A 12015-nucleotide genomic window follows, 5' to 3' on the forward strand; every position below is an offset into this window, starting at 1 on the left:
ATTCTTTCTTGTCCATACAAACAGACAATGATGTTTTGCTTATTATAAGCTGGAGTTTTATTGTCTGCTGCTATAGATGCTCAAGCTATTCAGTTCTCTACTGTACAAACACCTCATTCATTAATAGAAACTTGGCATTTGTACTCAAAATCAGTCTTTCTTCACCTGTGCGTACACAGTTTCCTGCTCTGCTGTGTGGAAACCCAAAGCCATCTGATTGGCTGAGGCTCAGCATGATTCTGACCGACCACTGAAGGAAACCGCAGGGTATTCAATGTCCCCTGATGATGAGGTGCTTCTGTTAGCCTTGCCTGGTTTCAGTATTGTGACATCCTAATACAGGTAAGGAGAGTTACTTACTGAAGCTCATGGTCTGTTTGACACTTGTGAAATATACGACTTGTTTATTAGATTCAGGATTGATTGCATCTTTCATTAAATAACTTTTTCTCCCACAGTTAAGATGTTGTTCTCAGCAGCAGGAAGTCTCAGCTGAGTTGTGTCTAGTATAAAGAGGAAAAACACAGGTCAAATAGCAGCATGATACATGGTTTCACTGAAGAGGAATGGAGTCAAAGGTCTAAAGGTGTGACTTAATAAAAGTGCAAGAGCAAAGAGGAAAGTAAAGAGCCCCCTATACAACCCCCCTGTCAAAAGTCTGTCCCCATGATTTTGTAATCTGTACTCATCAATTTTTTGAAGCCATAATCTCAATTTTGAAATTTGTACTTACAGATCATAAACTGTTCCCTTAGATTTGTATAAGATTAATGAATTCATTCTAAAATCTGTTCCTATTTACATTTAATATTTTAGGACACCTTTTATCTACAGCAATGTACAAATGAGAAACATAGGTAGTTTATCATGCAAGCATTAGTAATGTGTCCAGTTTCACACTGACATCTTGCTATAACTTTATGCTGAATACTGAACATGATAATAAATGTATTAGTTACAGCTCAGCCACTTTACTATTGTTTTACTGATTCTGTTTTTACTATCAGTATGTCCTTTTTATTAGTTCCATGTTTGGTAAAGATAAAGACAATGATGGAGTATGTGGTGTTTCTTATATAAATATAATGCCTAATGCTGGCACATTATCTTGGTTTACCTGTAATATATGTACAGATGCAGATGTGCTGGATTAATAATATGAAATCAATTTTCTGAAAAATTAGAGAACCTTTGGAAATGGATTAGATTTTTTGTTTTTTGCTCTGCTAGTTGGCTGTTGGCATGAATCTGTTGTATTTTGATGTGTTTACTAAATGTTTTGTAGTCACTTACCGTCTGTTTCGCAGGAATAAACACCCCACAACAGCTATAATCAGAGTGATGATCATTACAGCAGTCACAATCCCTACAGCCTCAGCGGTGGACAGAACAGGAGGACTGTCTGTGGACAGATCAGCAAGAGGAGCTTGTAATAAACCAGCAATTTAGGAAATCTAGTGGTGAAACATTATTGATTGTAATGCACAATTTCTATTTACTTTCACCACTGAATCAAAGTATCAAACTTTGGCAAGTCATACCACACCATTTGTAATACTAACAAGAATGATACCTAAACATTGCTGCTTGTCAAGGAGAGGTGCACTATTATGTCACAGTAATCATTATTTTTAGGAACCATTATAGCAGGGGCAAGTAACAAATATTTTTATTCTTCAGAAAACTTAAAAATGTAGTTAAAAGGTTATAATTGTTTCATTGTTTACACAATAGTCAAATAGCTAAATTTAATGTGTCATTATTTAGGCTAATTAAGGCAAGACACTACAGGCAAAAACTGTTTTATGTGCTGGCTCAACGGCTCTGTGAGAACCTACAGTATGGTGAATGATGTCAACTTCACCGTTCCAAGATGGCGGCCGTATCCATAGATATGTATAGATGCCCCATTCGACGGCTCCAGGCACGTAGATGCGGCCATAGAAGTATATACGTAGATTCCCCATTAGCGACTGTTTCTCAACTTGATGTCATTCACCATACTGTATGTTCTCTCAGAGCCTTTAAGGCGTTCTGTGCAGGATTGTGGCCATAGGCGTAATTTGCGGGTGGGACGGGTGGGACATGTCCCCACCACTTTTTGCCAGGGTCGATATTGTCCCTACCACTTTTTGAAAGTAATTGAAAAATATATTGCAGAAGGTAGGCTATGTATTAAAGGGAAAACAAGATCATGCCGGCTTGTACACTGTTTGATTTTGCTCACGTTTGGTGACTCCAGTAGAAGTTATTATCAATATTAGCCCAATATTTTGTTTGTAAAATCTTTTTGAGGTTGTTCAAATAAAAGAAGTGTTGAACAAAAAGCAAAAACATAACTAACTCTAACAAATTAAGTCGATAATGTTATATTTCCATTGAGTCAGTTATATTTTATTATTTCTCCAACTTGAATAAATCTGGTTAATTACTATTGGACTTGTGTTATTATCGAGCACTAGGTGGAGCAGTGAGCTCTCTGCATTTTATAGTCATTTAAATAGTTCAGTTGATTTAAAGGTGCAGTAGGAGATCTTGGAAAATGCTAAGTTTAGCCTGATAGCACTGAAAGCGAACGTCTCACCCTCCCTGCAATCGCTGTCCAAAGCCACGCCCCCTTAACACATTTACGCTCACAGACCAGAGACAACATTACTACAATAGGCATTAAACATCAGCGGTTCCCAATTCCAGCCCATGTTCCGAAGTGAAGTAAACTTCAACGGATTTCCCCCGCTCAGTGAGGAGGGAGCAATGAACACTGTGAAGGTATCATAGCGATCGGAACACAGTTCATGCACGTAGCTCACTTCTAACGAGCTGGCGCGAGGACTGGATTAACCACTGGGCTACATCATGTGTCTTTCACCGGTGAGAAAATTTTAAAAGTACTACAATACCAGGAAGGAAGGATTCGATTTTTTTACTGGACACTGTGGATGTTGTCGTGTTTTGGTGAGCCTTTTTAGAAATTCAAAAACATTGTTTAGGGTGTTTTGGTGTGGTATTTAGTTTCTGTATAAAAGAAGTTAGTTGGGCCTATTTTAATTATGTAATTGCAGAAAAATGTATGTCTGCCAACTAGAACTTCAACGACAAAACTAAAAAAATGAACCACAGTAAGTTCAATATTTATGGCTGAAAAATGTAAGTATTCCTCTTTTTGTCTTTATTTCTTTCTTTGACATAGGCCAGTATTTAGGGGAAGATCTGCAGTTTTCTGAGCCGGCTAATGGAGCAGTAGGAGGAAGTGTAGTGTTCGCTCCTGATAACCCGCCCTCCACATCAGTTGATACAGTTCAGTGGGGTTTTGGAACAACTATTATACTGACAGCACAGTCTGATTCCACTATAATAGTCCCAGCTTAAAGAGACAGAGTCAGTTTTGACAGAATCACTCTCGCTCTGGAGCTCTGGAAGCTGAGACTGGATGATTCTGGAATATACAGACTGACTGTATTAACTAGTGCTGGACATCAATTTAGCGGAGAAACTTCACTACAAGTGTTCGATGAGTGTGTTGCTAAAAATGCTCCAGTATATTTACTATAGGCTATATAGGCCTAATAGATGATTGTACAAAATTAATTAAATACTTTTTTTGAAAGGGAGAACAGAAATTTACCAAGTATTAAAGAGAATGTAATAATAATAATAATAATAATAATGATTTAGGTAACGATAGGCACCTATCTGATGTTATTTACAGTGATTTGTGTGGTTTTCTCAAGTAAACCAGCTTTGCACAGATGGGTGTTACTTCTTGCATTCTCATGTCCCAACTCCCTAGGGTTGATTTTTATTAAAACTTGGAAAGTCTTAGAAATGTTCTACCTTTATAATTTACTTTAAAAGGGTCATATGACCTTGCTAAAAAGAACATTATGTTGTATATTTGGTGTAATGCAATGTGTTTATGCGGTATAAGGTTAAAAAAACACATTGTTTTCCACATACTATACGTTGTTTCTCCTCTATGCCCCGCCTTTCTGAAACGCGTCGATTTTTACAAAGCTCATCTTCCTCGTTCAAAAGCGAGGTGTGCTGTGATTGGCCAGCTATCCAGTGCGTTGTGATTGGCTGAATACCTCAAGCGTGTGACGGAAATGTTACGTCCCTTACCATATTGTGATGCCGTGTCTCGGTGGCGATGAGACAACAACAATAAAACCCATTACAAACGAGGCATTTGTTGCATCCAGTGGGGACATAATTACTGATTATAATGCCTTATACTGTCTTATTATGTGTTGTGTTGCATCGCGGCGCGTAAACATAAAACCATGTCTGCATTTGTGATAAAAAAAACGACAAACAACAAGCGTTACTCTACACTGCTCAAAACTCGCGTTTGAATCGTCAGTGGCAAATTCTTTAAATATGAAAACATACTTACAGACTGTAAGTCAGAAGCGCCAGACTGTCCTTGCAAAGTTGGAACTGCCCCACTTTATAGAAACAGCCTTTGAGCACAGATGCATTGTAGTCTACTCTTCCAGGATCAGGAAACAGTCCTCCATAAAATGTGCTGCACACATCTGAAAATTGGGTTGAACTGTTCTGGAACAGTGTTGTAAATACAACTTAACCACTGATTTCTAGTTGTGTCCTCTTTTGGAAGGCCAAACAAAGTAGTTTCACTTTCACAACAAAACACACACCGCCTTCACGACATGGTGGCGGCGGCAGCAACAATACTACAGCGAGAATCAAAGTTACGCCTTCTTTCTTTGCGTGAACATTTGGCCGGCGTTATGCAAATCTTCCCACATCGTGACGTAGACATGTGGGGGCGTGTTTAAACGAGGTGTTTTAGGAGGACGTGGACGAGTCTTAACTTTTATAAAGAATATCTCTTTGGTTTTGAGACTTTAGTCTTTGCAACTTAAGGGATCTTATCTATTCACGAACAGCTTGTAACACTCCAAAGAGAAAGGAAAACTTGAAATTGCATCATATGACCCCTTTAAAATGTTTTTTAGACTATACACTCGTCAACATTTGAAGTGGATCAAAACCTTTTATCAAAGTTGTCCTAAAACTAAAACCAAAATGTGTTCTTGTCTTAGGACCACTTTGATTAACTTTTTTGATCCACTTCAAATGTCTTCTATCAACTATTAAAATCCATTAAAATAAATAGTAAATGTTACAAATTATGACAATTTAAATAGAAACTGAAATAAACATATTTATCATAAACATATAACAAAATTGTAAGTCGCTTTGGATAAAAGCATCTGCTAAATGACTAAATGTAAATGTACATTTCTATGAGGTGCACATATTCAAACATAAAAATGTATTCAATTGTTGATGGGCCTTCTGTATCACCTGCCTCTCCTGACTGTAGTCAGACCTCAAATGTGAATTCTGAAGCTTGCTGTGTTTTTATAATCTTAGTTGCTAAGTTGTTAAATAAGTATAATAATGTTTTTTTTTTAATGTAACAAAAAATTCTTGCTGTTTTTACAAGTGGAATTAAATTCAGTATTTACTAAATGTGAAAGATTCATTTTCAGATTCAGTGTCTTTGTTTTGTCTCTCACTCTCTCTCTCTCACACACACACACACACACACACACACACACACACACACACACACACACACACACACACACACACACAGAAAAAATATAACAAGAAGAGCCCACTGGACGCGAACAAAAGCACTAGCATAATAATGTTTTTTTTTTAATATAATAAAAAATTCTTGCTGTTTTTACAAGTGGAATTAAATTCAGTATTTACTAAATGTGAAAGATTCATTTTCAGATTCAGTGTCTTTGTTTTGTCTCTCTCTCTCTCTCTCTCACACACACACACACACACACACACACACACACACACACACACACACACACACACACACACACACACAGAGAAAGAATATCTAATGGCAGGCCTACTGGTCCAGAAGAATCATTAATAGAGGGAGAATCATCTGCTAACATCAGCTCTGAGGGAACTGGCAGCATCTCCTCTGTGCAGTGGATGAAAGATCATAGCAACAGCATCATCTTCTCATCTGATAACAGATCAGTGTCCATCAGTCCAGTGCAGAGAATCAGTCCAGTCCAGTGCAGACAGTGGAGAATATCGGTGTATATCAATATCAATGTTCTCGCCATGTCTTATGTATTTAAAGTGTTCCCAGTTCTTAGTTCTTCGTCTGGTATTGTTGATGTCTACCTCCTCAGCTACGTGTGTTTTCCTGGTTCCCTTGATTTCATTAAAATCTCCTTGTTGATGTACTCCACGTCTCCTCGTTCCTCGCTCCGCGCTCCAACACAGTAGCAAACGTAACAGTCGGTCTGTTGTTTCCTGTGTCTGTCATAGTAGGTGGAGGTGGAGGGGGAGCAGGGCTGACATCAGGGGCGATAGCTGGGATTGTCATTGGGGTTTTAGTGGCAGTTGCAGGTATTTGTGGTCTGATGTCTATTTAATAAAAACTAAGAAAATGTGAGTCAAAAAATAGTTTCTGAATTATGTACAATAATAGTGACTTTCTCTGAAAATATGTCAATATTTATGTGATGATAAAATGATTTCAGTAAAACAACAGTCATAAACTGTCTTTTTGTGAGACAAAAATGTGGTAAAGGTATAACAAAATGTCTTTGTCTTTACACTACAGTCCAAAAATAAACCTTCCAAAAAATGGACCGGCAAGGGGAGGTATGTTTGTTATTTATTCATAATCCCTGCATGAGTATGTGATTGAAATAATGCAACTTACTTCACAAGACTTATTGTGATAATGAACATCCCATAATAGATTGTAGATTAACTGTTCATATTAAGGATTATTCTGTATATATTTCACATAGTATTAAATTCATTGAGTGTTTATTTTCTTAAACAGCAGCATAAAGCAGACAGGAGACAGTGAGTGACTTTCATTTCTTGTTTTCTCATCACAGCCTTACTTTTTATTGGATGGATACTGATTTAAAACGGTAAATCTTATGTCAAATGACATTACAAACACTTACTGGAAATGTGCAGTAATAGTAACTAGCTACAATTCAGTTATTCAGCCTCAGAGGTAATTAAAGAGTTTATGGCATTTATAGAAGAAGGGATGAGTATATTTTTACAGTATCCTGAAATGGACTTTAATCCTTCACATGTTATTGCACAAAGACTTGCTATGAGGATGAGCTAAGGAAATTTACAAATTTTAAACCATTATGGTTTATTAAACAGTTTAATAGTGGGATCTTTTTTTCTTTTTTTCAGTGCTGTAAAAAATGTTTGCCCCCATTCTGACTTCTTCTATTTTGTGTATATGTCATACTAAATTCTTTCAAAACTAAAAATCAAAGTCTCACATAAAACAAAGGCAACCTAAGTAAACACAAAATACACTTTTTTTACCAAATCTAATACCAACTGGCCCTATGTGAAAATGTATTTGCCCTCATAAATCAATAAAGGTCACTATTCACTACACTGGCCAAAAATGGCATCCAATGAAGGAGTGTCGAGACAAAAACCACTGCTTGATGATCCTCAAATCTTTTGGGAGAATCTTTGATGAATGATGATTTGAAAGTGGAACTGTTTGGAAGACAGGGCTCCCGTTACATCTGGTGTAACCCTAACACTGAATTCCACAAGAAGAAAATCACACCTATGGTCAAGCATCATGGTGGCAGTGTGCTGGTGTGGACAACATGAGAGAAATGAGAGTTCTGCTCTCTACCAGAAAATCCTAAAGGAGAATGTTTGGTCTTCAGTCTGAAAGTTGAAGCTTAAGTGCAACTGGATTTAACAGCAAGACAATGATTTAAAGCATAGGAGTAAGTCCACCTCTGAATGGCTAAAAAAAGGACAATTGAAGTTTTGGAGTGGCCCAAATGCCTTAAACAGACAGTTCATGCTCTACAAAATGGCTGAACTAATGCAGTTCTGCAAAGAAGAGTGGGCCAAAATTCCACCACAATGATGTGTAGGATTGGTAGCATTTGGTTGCAGTTGTTGTTGCAGGTGGTGCAACCAGATTTTAAGTTTAAGGGGGCAGTAATCTTTTGGATAACTTTTTTTTTCTGATTCAAACAAAAAAATAAATAATATATGTTTACTTACTTATTTTGTTCAATTTTAAAATCTAAAGGTATTTAGCATGAAATATATACAAAAACAGAAAAACTCAGGATGGGGGCAAATACATTTTCACATCACTTTAAGTACATTGTGACATTGGGCCCTATCATACACCCCGCGCAATGCGGCACCAGGCCCGACGCATGTGTTTTTTGCTAGTTTCAGCCCGACGCAGTTGTCATTTTCACATCCTGTGACACGTTGTTTAAATAGCAAATGCATTTGCACTCATTTGTGTGCCCATGGGCGTGCTGGTCTGAAAACGAGGTGTGCTCAGGTGCATTACTGGCGCATTGCTATTTTGAGGCAACTGAAATAGACTGCACCATTGACCAACAAAAACCTGGTCTAAAGTCTGGCGCAATATATATATAAACAATGCGCGTACACTTTGTTTATTACACACACAGGGATGCGCAGAAGCACACAAACATTTTTAAAATGAAAAATTAAAGGATTAGAATGTAAAAGATTATTATTGTGTCGGCTACAAAAATATAAAAATGCCTACATGTCATAATGGATAGTCATTGTATGTATTTAGATCCGTTTCCTCTCTGGAGATGTGTTCTGTCTTTGCGCTTGCAAATTCCGCCATGTAAATAGCAAATTCGCCATGGTGCGAGTGCAACTGGCTCTTAAAGGGAATGGGAGATGAGACTCTGATTGGTTTATTGCACGTTATGCCCAAAACACACCCATTACTCATTAAGAGAATAGAGACAACCCTTTTAGGCCATGCGCCGGGCGCGCCGACCATTTTTCCCGTCGTTAAACTAGCTAAGTGCACCTGCGCCATGCACTTTAGACCTTGCGCTTAGATCATTAAAATAGGGACCCATTGTGTTTATAATTGAACAAAAACAAATGAATTTTTGTAGGACTTAAACTATGCAGACATCAGTCATTTCCAGAAGGCCGGTGGAGAGAGAGTGATTCTGGGGAATATGAGTGAACCTAGTAAAGAATATGCAGAAGTAAAACATGGAGAGAAGTCAAGGGCTCCTCCACCTCCATATGGAAGTCAGGTGAGCATATATTACATGCAGCCCATCCCATTGTAGAACACAAAGGGCCCTATTTTAACGATGCATGGTCTTAAGCGCATGGCACAGGTGCACTTAGTTAGTCAGAATCCACTGTTGCAAGTTTAACAACGGGAAAATGGTCGGCGCGCCTGGGCGCATGGTCTAAACGGGTTGTACCTACTCTCTTAATGAGTAATGGGTGTAACGTGCAATAAACCAATCAGAGTCTCATCTCCCATCCCCTTTAAAAGCCATTATTGTGTCCTGTAGCTTTAAAACAAATGTAAAATAACAAGGCAGCCATTTGGTTGATTTTGTTCAATACATGCTTATGTAACTTTTCTATTCAGGTATCAAACCCTCCTCCTGTGCGCAGGTGAGGAAGTGAAGACACTGACATCTACTGCATATTGCACATTTGACACTCTGTGTTATTGATTTAATTTAGCTTTATTTCACTGGATGTTGTTGTTAAGTGAAATGTACATTTTATATTATGGTTTTGAATTCAAGATGGCTTGTTAGGCTGCGTAATTTTTCTGTTTTCAAGATAGGGGAAATAGAGGAGGGTTGTAACACCTTTTGCTTTAACTTCTGTTGCTCAATTAATCTCGAATTTGTATACAGTTTGCTAACATTTATCTGATACAATTTGTGGTATCTGACATCTTTCTATTGTGTAAAATAATGTTAAGTACAAAAAGCACTGTTATTACAACATACCACCCATAGAAAACATCGATATCGTTTTAAATTTTGTATATGCATTTATTTATTATTACATTGAAATGAAAACAAAATTGAACAAATACAAAAAAACAAGAGTTTTCACAGTTGCCAAATGTTACCTTATACACATGCTATTTTTTGCAACCCTCCCCAACTCAGAAAGGACACTTTGAGATTGTTTTAATATTCAATGAAAAATTTGAGTAAATATTATATATCCAAAGCCAACAAAAATCTGCTGATTCAAATGAAACCATATTATTGGATTTATTGTAAACGGAATTATAAACCCAAAGTAAAGTGATTTTTCTCTCAAATGTGTTTTTCTGTCATATAAATCCTTTATATTTTTACACAGAGACTTGCAACTTCTACTGTCACCTCGAGGATGGTGGTCATGAATGTTTTTAATCCCTATACGTAATTTCTAGATGGTTAACATAAATGTATTACAGCCTTTGTTAGAAATATTCCTTTATTTCCACAGCATATCTTATTGCATATTACTGAAACATTTTATCATCACTTAAAAGTACACTGTTTGCACCATATGCCCCACCAGAACCTTTTAATTATAACTTGTGTTTCACACTGTATAATGTTCCAGAAACTGTCACAAATGTTCACAGGGCCTGTTGTCTGATAATGTGTAGAAAAGGATCTCATCTGAGCAGTCCATACACTCTTCCTTTAAATGTTTTATTTTTCAATGTAACAGTTCATTCTGATCTTATTTGTAAATGAAAAAAAAAGCAGTGTCACTCAGGGAAAAGACATAAGGAGCAGCATTTTGTTCTTGTCATAAACCATTAGTTTTGGTAAACAAATTTGCATGGCTGTTATTTCTTAACTATATTGTTCATTATCTTTTTCAAAGAATGTGATGTAACAATACTGTTCTGTTATTTATAATTTATGCAAACTTCAATAACAGGAATTTAATTTGCTCAAAATAAAGAGTTTATTTCTTTCTCATTCTACCTACTGGTTCTGGTTTTCTCTTTTGTATAAGGTCAAATACTGTAATATTTTCCTCATGGTGTGATAACACTGAACCACAACTGATAAGGATTTGTCAAAGCAGATGTAATGAGTTTAACTTTAACTTTGATTGTGTGTTTTATGAGTGAGCGAACTAAAAAGTATGTTTATTAAGGATGAACTCTGAAAAAGGAACAGGGTGCGCAAATATATAAATATAGGATTTTGCCTTAAATATGCATGTTATTTCAGTAATACAATTTATAATATACAACTCTTTTTAAATATACATAGAGAGAAAGTCTTTGTAATGCAAAAAAAAAAAAAAGGCAAATATTGTGAAAGTTCTTAAAATTCCTTAATATCAGCTAAACTGAAATGCATGCATGTGCACTGACCACACTTGTCTCTTCCTCTTTTTTTCTGAGAAATATGTGAAAACATACTTCTCATATAATTTCCTTCCTGTTACAAAACTGCAACTTTTACAACCTACCTACAATTTATCAAATTGTAGCACTCTTCAGCATTTCTAAATTCATTACCTTTTACAAACTGAAACACCCTGTGTAAATGTTTTTTATGAAACATGCATAGATGAACAACTTTGATATGGTGGTTATTAGTTACTGTAAAACAAACTGCCTTTGATAGGGTATTGTTTTACAGCCTGATTGATAATTGTCTTGAATCACTATAAAACAGCCCACTTGAACTGTGGACATGTTTTGTAACAACAACAAAAATAAAAATGCACCTGCTTGTAACTTTCTAGCAATCCTGAGAGCGATTTCCCCCCCAAACCAGTTCAGCAAGAATCCCGTCATGTTTGGAAAATATAAAATGGAATATTCCATAACGTTCGCATAAATAAACAAACAACAACAAACATTTTAAAACAAATTAAAAACTGAACGTTTTGAGGTTTCAGAGAACTTCCAGAAATATCTTTTTCATAACTTAATGGGAACGTTAGCAAAACACTGTTAGAAAATAGGCCTATTTTTATTATCCCAGCTACTCAGCAAATAAAACAATACATGGCCATGAAAATTGATTTGAATAGACCTATTTTTAATTTACCGGTATATTATCTTAAAGCTTCCACTAAGAAAAATGGTCCATTACGAAAATTAGTATAGGAAAATCAGCATAACAAAAAAAAACG

At 36.3% G+C, this 12015-nt stretch overlaps 1 pseudogene; it reads left to right on the plus strand.

Annotated features, from left to right (window-relative positions):
- Positions 1-2754: 2754 nt before the first annotated feature.
- On the plus strand, positions 2755-9070 carry LOC107551666 (uncharacterized; annotated as a pseudogene).
- The last annotated feature ends 2945 nt before the right edge of the window (positions 9071-12015 follow it).

This window comes from Sinocyclocheilus grahami, unplaced genomic scaffold, assembly GCF_001515645.1.
Source record: "Sinocyclocheilus grahami isolate Dianchi unplaced genomic scaffold, SAMN03320097.WGS_v1.1 scaffold429.1, whole genome shotgun sequence".
Lineage (NCBI taxonomy): Eukaryota > Metazoa > Chordata > Actinopteri > Cypriniformes > Cyprinidae > Sinocyclocheilus > Sinocyclocheilus grahami.